Below are 9,436 nucleotides of genomic sequence, written 5' to 3' on the forward strand. Positions count from 1 at the left end.
TTCCCTTGGCCCAAGTACCGCAAAGAATGACGGCCCTGAAGTGGCCCAGAACTGGATTAAAGACAAAGGCCACACATGGGCCATAACTGGACCGAATCTCAGCCAGTAATCACCCTTAACTGGCCCTGAACTGGGCCAAAACATGTTTTATTATTAGTACCAATTCTCAGCCTTAAGTAAACCAGAATCCCACAAATCTGAGCCACACCTGAGCCTTATATAGCCCAGACCCAATACAGAATATTAATATTTGATATTATTGTATTGTGTATTACTATAATCGCCATTATTCATTTTGTGAAATGTTTTGGTAATGTACACACAAACTATGCCAATTAAACTGAATAGAAAATCAGCCTTAAAATCCACAGATCATGTAACTGTGCAATAAAAAACATATTGCATTGAAAATGTTTTATTTCTATAAAGAACAAAACGACCAATAAAGAGTGAGTGTATAATGTCAAAGACTATAGAATATCAAAGTCTTAAAGAGGGTAATGTATACAGTCTATAAGAGAAACATAACAGACAGACACGTGTAATCAAGAATTTATTGCAGAAATGTCAAAGAGCAGTACGTAGCACCACCGGTAGTCCAAATGACGATACATTGCAGTCGCAGTCCTTTCTGGCAGGATATAATAGTTTAGTGCGAGGAGCAGGGCATAATTAAAGTTGTTAAACGCTGAAAACACCAAACACTCCAGAGTGCAAGCTGGACGATTGGGGCGGGGCAACACGTGTCGCTCCGCTCACCCCCAATTCCATTGGTTTATAACACGGCAAATCTTATTGGTGTAGACCCGAGTATGCGCATTCCTTTGTGTACGATTTTGTATTTAATTTGGCCATATTACAGAAATATTATGTGCTAACTCTAGAATCATAGGCCTATCTTAATTATTATCTGTTTAGTAACCATGGTAATTTTAGTCAGATGAAGTCATTGTTTACAAATAAACTCTTGATGACAGCACCTCCGGCGCCTGTACCATGAAGCCGGATTAGCTGGCTAGCCAGGTAAGTTTCAGTTTAGTTTGCACCAATCCTGGGTTTTAGGTACCATGAAAGTAGCTTGGCTTTTAGCTGCTTTCATTGCCATAGTAACTTACACTGCACAGCTAACCTGCTCCGGGGCAGGTTATGTTCTGAGTTAGAGATCTCAAACTGAAATTGGACCAATCGGATGTGAGCAAAGTGACACACGTTTGACACAAATAAAAGTCACTCCCCCAGTTTCTATTCCTACAAATAAAAGGTCACTATGAAGTACCTTTAAAAAAAATAAAAAATACAACAAAATTGTCTGGCTTTATATGATAATTACAATTTACAAATGATTTGTATAATTTTAATATGATTTATATTATTATTACTCCATTACACAAGCACTTTTAGTTTAACAATTATTATAAAGCATTTATTTTAAATGAATATTAATATATACAGATCATATGTAATATAAATAAGTGGTCGAATCAATAGATAACACTTTAAAAATGGCTACATGTGACCTTACATGTTCGAGTCTGTATCGCTATATATTATCAACTATATAAACTAACTTCACAAGTTTCACTTGTGACTGCACTGATAGAGCAAGATAATTTCCTTTATTTGTTCTCTTTCATGGACAAGTAATTCAGTGGAAATGCATTTAAATTCCTCATATTCTTTTATCTCTTAACCTTTAACAAAAGAGCTTTGAATCTCGCTGGCTCTCTCCCGAGAAGTGAATCATACTCTCTGTGTTGTGATTGGCTGTTCGCCACTGATGTCACACATTCATGTACACGCGTTCCATTAACTCAGGATCAAGCCTGAGTTGACAGAGAAAGTTGATGATCAGCTTCATGGTACCAACAAAGCCAGATTGGAGTGGTTTGGTTTTGTCAAGTGAAAATTTATCCTATAACTCTGAATTTGTTCAGCCACCATCATGGTACAGGCCCCCGGGTTCTTCAGGTTGAATAACGCTTCACTCATATTTCCTTGAGGATCGGCTGGCCGCGGATCAGCACTACATTAGGATTTTATATGCAAATTATGATAATTTACTGTAGGCTATTTTAGAGATGGACAAACATAAGCGGCTGATTTTACGTTTTAACGCGCAACCGTTTTCTGTTGTTTAAAGAGATGAGTTAAAGCCAAAGTTGCTCAATGCATCACAAACTTGTAGGTTATAAAGTGCTAATAAAATGTTTTCATGGCAAGCTCAATGTTTCCTTGTTTATATCTTAATAAAATAATTGAGCCTATATTGATTCTCTTACAGTTTTTAAAGGTTCCTATCTTATAGTAAATAAGTGTCCGTGACATCAGATATTAAAAATCCAATTATTTCTGTATCCACACCCTCATTGTGTGCACGTGTTCTAATCTGTGGATGAATTTAGATTCAGTTATTAATACTCGATCATTGTACCCATATAGACCTGCATAACTATCGAATATTAAATCACTCAGAGCTGTAAATCTGTGCAATAGATACGTGAGCACTTTTAATGAGTAAAAGAGACTTTCTCTGTGATTAATATTTTTTTTATTTATTAAAGACTATAATAACTACTAAAAATCTAAAATCAGTTGGCCTAATATAGTACAGTGATTCCTGGTTCTTTTTAAAGGATTGAGCCATAAAACCAGTCATTTAATTTGTGCATATAGCCTATATATATATATATATAAATGTATAAATAAAAATGTTGCAGAGAAAATGAACATTTATTGCTTAAATACGCACTAAAGCACATTAATAATATTTGCTGTAGGTCAGATTTAATAACAGCTGTTTTAGTAAACAAAAACATTTAAAATAGGCCTATATTCAAAAAAAAAAATATATATATACACAGTATATATATATACAGTGGTGTGAAAAAGTGTTGGCCCCTTCCTGATTTTTAATTTTTTTGCAAGTTTGTCACACTTCAATGTTTCAGATCATCAAACAAATTTAAATATTAATCAAAGATAACACAAGTAAACACAACATGCAGTTTTTAAATTTAGTTTTTTATTATGAAGGGAAAACAAAATCCAAACCCACATGGCCCTGTGTGAAAAAGTGCTTGCCCCCTAAACCTAATAACTGGTTGTGCCAGCCTTTGCAGCAACAACTGCAATCAAGCATTTGCAATAACTGGCAATGAGTCTGTTACAGCGCTGTGGAGGAATTTTGGCCCACTCTTCTTTGCAGAATTGTTTTAATTCAGCCACATTGGAGGGTTTTCGAACATGAATGGACTGTTTAAGGTCATGCCACAGCATTTCAATTGGATTTAAGTCCAGACTTTGATTTGGCCACTCCAAAACCTTCATTTTGTTTTTCTTGAGACATTCAGAGGTGGACTTGCTGCTGTGTTTGGAATCATTGTCCTGCTGCATAACCCAAGTGCACTTGAGCTTGAGGTCACGAACAGATGGCCGGACATTTTCCTTCAGGATATTCTGATAGAGTGCAGAATTCATGGTTCTATCAATTATGGCAAGTCATCCAGGTTCTGAAGCTGCAAAGCAGCCTCAGACCATCATACTACCACCACCATGTTTGACTGTTTGTATGATGTTCTTTTTATGAAATGCTGTGTTGGTTTTACACCAGATGTAACGGGACACACGCCTTCCAAAAAGTTCAACTTTTGTCGCATCAGTCCACAGAATATTTGACAAAAGTCTTGGGGATAATCAAGATATTTTTTGGCAAATGTGAGATGAGCCTTTGTGTTCTTTTTGGTCAGCAGTGGCTTTTGCCTTGGAACTCTCCCATGGATGCTGTTTTTGCCCAGTCTCTTTCTTATTGTTGAATCATGAACACTGACCTTAATTGAGGCAAGTGAGGCCTGCAGTTCTTTAGATGTTGTTCTGGGTTCTTTTATGACCTCCTGGATGAGTCGTAATTTTGGTAGGCCGGCCACTCCTGGGAAGGTTCACCATTGTTCCAAGTTTTCTCCATTTGTGGATAATGGCTCTGACCATGGTTTGCTGGAGTCCCAAAGCCTTAGAAATGGCTTTATAACCCTTTCCAGACTGATACATGTAAACTATTTTGTTTCTCATCTGTTTATGAATTTCTTAAGATCGCGGAATGATGTGTTGCTCTTTAAACATGCTTCACTTTGTCAGACAGGTTCTATTTAAGTGATTTCTTGATTCAACAGGTCTGGTTAGTGAAATTTAACTCAGCTTTCTAAAATAATGTTACATTATGTGCTAATATTACACAGCTCTGTTCTGCCCAAAGTACTCGGAGATCCCGCCTGACCCGCCACCAAGTGTTTGATAGGAACTTAGGGTGAATCCCATTTCTCTGTCTTACCCCTTCCCCTACGTCTTACCCCTAGCCCTTGTCCCTCGAAACCGAGTGGTAAGCGCTAGGGGTGAAAACATACCCCTATGAAATGAGACACCACTTGGTTACGGTTACGTCATCATACACCGTCGCTAGCTGGCTGCTACGTCATCAGAGCCGACAAGTGTTGATCACGAACTTTGGATCATTTTACAAACTTGTTCAAACTGTAGACATGCATGAAGTCCATTCAAAGCTAGTCTGCGGGACTGTTGTGCAAATCAGCAATGTAACGTTAGCGTCGCAAACTAGCGATTTTTTAAAAACGTTTCAATTAAGAACATGGTTGCAAATATATATGTACAGGACTGTCTAGAGCACAAAACAAGACTGTCGTAATTTTTAAATAAATTATTTAAGCCGAAAATACTTGATTGTTGCCGGTTGCGCAGTGTGTTCTGGGTACCCCTCGGTTTCAAGTAAGCTCGCGAAAATGCTTGGTTTTAAGGTATCTACCCTTCCCTTAGCCCTACCCTCGATCAAAACGAGAATTGGGATAGCCCTTACTCTCACGTGAACGCGCAAAACTAAGGGGAAGGGGTAAGGGGAAGGGGAAAGACAGAGAAATGGGATTCACCCTTAATCTAATTCGTCATAGGTTTTTAAAAAAACACATTTGTTAATTGATTCTAACTAAAATCGCTGTTGTTAGCACTTAATATGTCTTGTAATACAGCCAAACAGCGTAGATCATTCATAAAAAGGTATATCAAAGAATGCTCATGAGCAAACGTCTACACCAATAAGCTCTGCTGTATTATAAACCAATGAAATTGAAGGTGGGCGGAGCGACACGTGTCGCCCCGCCCCATCGTCCGGGGTGCACTCTGGGGCTACTCGCAATCTATGACAAAACCGGCGAGAGCCAATGAGCGTTTGATATCGGTGCAGCAAGACTTGTAAAACTTCCTAATGGCAAATTTTTAAATAGTTACTATAGCTACAGAGGAAGGAGATAGATATAGCTGATGAATGGTTTGAATTTGGATCTGTTCCTCACACAAAGCATCACATGGATACCGAGGATTTGAATAAAAATAAAATACTTTTATGATCATTTTATTTAATGTTTGTGCATGACATAAAATTTAATGTTTGTGCTATAATAAAATTATGTGCCCCATGGTAAACCAAATAAATATTACATGATAATGGTTAAATGATCTCTCTCTCTCTCTCTCTCTCAATTCAATTCAATTCAGCTTTATTAGCATAACTGTGTAACACAATGTTGCCAAGGATTCTAAGAGTATTTGTACTGAGAATAATAATATAAAATATAATTAAATTATAATTAAGTGCAGTTTAATGCAGTTGACTGATTTGCTTAATTTTGAAATGACAATGTTTCATTCTGTTATGACTTGCCATTTCAAAGATTAAATTTAAACAATACTACACTTTAAAATTTCTGTGATCATTTTATCATATTTTATTTATCTTGTTTTTCATGGGTCACATAATATGTTGTCAGGTCACTGCCTGATCTGGGCCACACTCCTCCCACCAACAATCGGCCCTCATATTGTTTGCCGTGCCACCATTGCCACACATGGCCCAGCTCTGGCTGAAGGGGTACATGCCATTGCCGACAGGAGGCCAGCAGTGCCAGCTTGAGGCCACATTTGGGCCAAGACCGTTTGCTATGTGGGATGTAGCAAAGATAACTAAATATTCATCACCAGTACATGTACTTACTGTGGTATTAACATACTATCCTCATTATATTTCATTATTTCTAGCGCCACATAAGCTTGGATGAAAGTCATCAAGTATTTAGGACCTTGGAAACTTTGCTCCACAAGAGTAACAGTAACTAAGAAAGAAAGAAAGAAAGAAAGAAAGGCATATACAGTATGTAGGTTTTGGATAGGTATAGGAAGTATTAGCACACAAAATTAATGTCACTATCAAAATTGTCATTATCTTAAAATCATTCTCATTTCCATATCATCAAAATTCCTGCAGATAAGCCTTTTTTCTGCCCATTTCGTCACCCTCTGTGGTCAAAGCTCTGTCCCTTCCCTCCTCTTCTGTTTTAATCTCTGGTCTTCCTCACTTGTATGACCCATATGATGATCTGTTTAGTGGCTTAGGACTAATTATTGGACTTGTGCTAAGGCTCTTATCTACCACAGTCAGTGTAGACCAGTTAAGAGGGGTGCCTGAGGTAAGTGCGTCACATAGTTATCTCCGGCCTATTAACCTGCTTCAGAGTTGAGTTTGTGTCAGTATGTCTTCAGCCAGCTTATACAGTTTTATTCACCAGTTTTAGTGATTAACATTAACAAGTGAAAGCACAATAACTAACACAGAAGCAAACTGTACAAATCACAACATTGGCTTATACTGTAAGTGTCAGCATATTTGATGTAATAACGATCTGTTAATTATTATATAACCAAGGTAATGTTAGATTAAAAAAGTGACAACATCAACATTCAACAATCAACATTAAAAAGCGAAAGTACCAGAGTATATATATATATACAAGTCTGGAAAGAAGCTGAAACCTGTTCTGCTGTAAAACTTGCCAATGAATTTTAGAGCATTTAATATAATAAGGTTAAATATTATGAAATACAATAACTTTACTTAATGTTAATAAAGAAACATATATTTTTACACACTTGCATATAACTGACATGAATGGCTGGGGTTGTAAAAATTAAATTGACTGAGGTTTGGGCAGCTGGGCTTAAAAATAATGCTGTTACAAAATCACTTTGGGTAAAAGGAAGTGTTTACAGAGGATTAATGGTTTTCATCTCTTTTCTGCCACATCCTGTATCTGACTGTGTGCTAAAGCCCCTTGCATGATGCTTTAATTGTTTAATCTAATCAACATAAACACCAGTACTTCATTTCACTGTTCCGTTCAGTTCACTGTTCAACAAGCTCCATAATTTATGGGCAAACATAGATATTTGGTAACACTTGTGCCATTCATTAACAACAGTTAACGAACAATGAACAATACTTATACCGCATTTATTAACCTTAATGTTAAAAAAGTATATGATTAATATTATTAAAAAGAATTCTTTTAAAAATCGCAGTATTACTAAGCTATCAACGTTAAGTTTTGACTGTTGATTTGTCCCGTTGCAGTCAGACAGATTTGGCTCTACTATGATCAGATTCTGAGAAAAATGAATTGACCACTAGCATGACATAACACACATATTGACTGATACTAAAATTCACATCTTGACAAACATAAGATTTTCCATTAGGTCTACTTGTGTAATGGATTTTAGTGAAATGGATCAGGTCAAAGACTGAAGGGTCACAGCGATTAAAAGCTGACAGCGCAACAAGTCCGGAAGAGGGAGGAGTCTAGTACAAGGTTAACGATCACAAGCCTCTTTATAAGGCATCTGAAACATAGTTGCGGTTCCAATGCAACCTTAAGAAATGGAAACACACTGTAAAGGTATTACAGTATGGTTGTCACTATTTTTTTTTATCCTTGAATAATAAAATAAAACAATAATGAAAACCAGCAGAAAAAGTGCTATGTTGTTGCTAGATGTAACTAAATATTATGCAATGTTGTGCATTGAATTAAAAAGTATTTTGGTGAAAAGATTATTTTTAGAGTATCATTAGTTCTCCAATGTGTTTAATCTGATTTCATAAGAAGTATATTGGTAGATTTTTTTGCAGTGACACATTCTTACAATTTGAACTGATTGCTAACCTTTTGATGGATCATCTACGAAAACGTTTGTGTTTCAAGCCTCTGGATGCCAGTTGCCTGCAGAAAAGAAAAAAACTAAATGAGACACAAATTGGATGTCTTTCATATCTAAATCTGGTGAAGTGAATGAGATTAAATGGAGTGTAAAAGAAGAAAAGACCCTGGTAATGTCATGTCATGTCTCCTCTCTCCATATTCCCAGAAAATATTTTGTCAATGTCAAAAACTCTGCACCGATTTGCCAATAAACCAATGTCTATGCAATTTTTTTAATCTAATTAATTATTGTAGGCTATACTATCTGCCTGTAAAGTATTGTCAACTACAATGTATTTATTTTTCAGCATTGTTCTGCTAATAATTAGGGTTAACACTACAGAAACGTGTATTGAAATTCAGTAGCCTACTCTTGCTCTGACAAAGCAACAGCAAGGAACATTGCAGGGAAATTAAGAGATGCTACAATGCCACCTAGTTTGAAAAACGGAAAGAAACAAGAACCAGACAGTATGGGTTGTAGTCAAAATAATTTACCAATGTTTAATTAAAATTAAAAATTAGAAATTAAATAGAATTATGTAGGTTATTCTTGCATGTGACAAGTTAGATTAAGCTATAAGGTGTATCTATAAGACTATATTACCGCCATTTTTGTCATGTAAATTGCAATCAGTAATCTCATCCAACTCTATAAATGGAACAAACAATCATTATTGGCCTATAAACTATTTACTATATATTTAATCCAATAATTATCTAAACTGACATTCTTAAATGCAGCGAAGTGGTGTCCCTCAACTGCAGCAGCTGAAACTATTTTATTCTACAGGGCAGGGTTGCCAGGTTTTCACAACAAAACCCTCCCAATTGCTACTTAATAATAGCCCAATCGCGGGTTCCCCTGGTAAAATTTGCATTTCAGGGACTAAATATTACGTTTTTGGGGTGGCTTCGACCCACGAACATGAAAAACAAACCGCAGCAACAGTGTTAAAATAGCCCAATTCCGCAGGAAAACAGGGGACTTGGTAACAATGCTACAGGGTGCAGTGTTGGGAAGGTTACTTTTGAAATGTAATAGGTTACAGATTACAAGTTACTCTATTTAAATTATAATAAGTAGTGTAACTATTTCAATTACTTTATTAAACTAATGTAACTGATTCCATTGAATTACATTTTGATTACTTTTCTAAATTTCTAACGTTTTCAACTGTTAATCATTTTGAAACGTTAATCAGGCAGGGTTAAACTTACAGTAGAACCCAACACTGATTACTGTCAGACTTTCAAAATCCTTTATCACTTGAATTAAGATGATAATAATTTAATTTAAAGCACAGCCACCACAAAATCGGTCTTTACTTTTTACTGAG

This window comes from Onychostoma macrolepis, chromosome 11 (genome assembly GCF_012432095.1).
Source record: "Onychostoma macrolepis isolate SWU-2019 chromosome 11, ASM1243209v1, whole genome shotgun sequence".
NCBI classification, from domain to species: domain Eukaryota; kingdom Metazoa; phylum Chordata; class Actinopteri; order Cypriniformes; family Cyprinidae; genus Onychostoma; species Onychostoma macrolepis.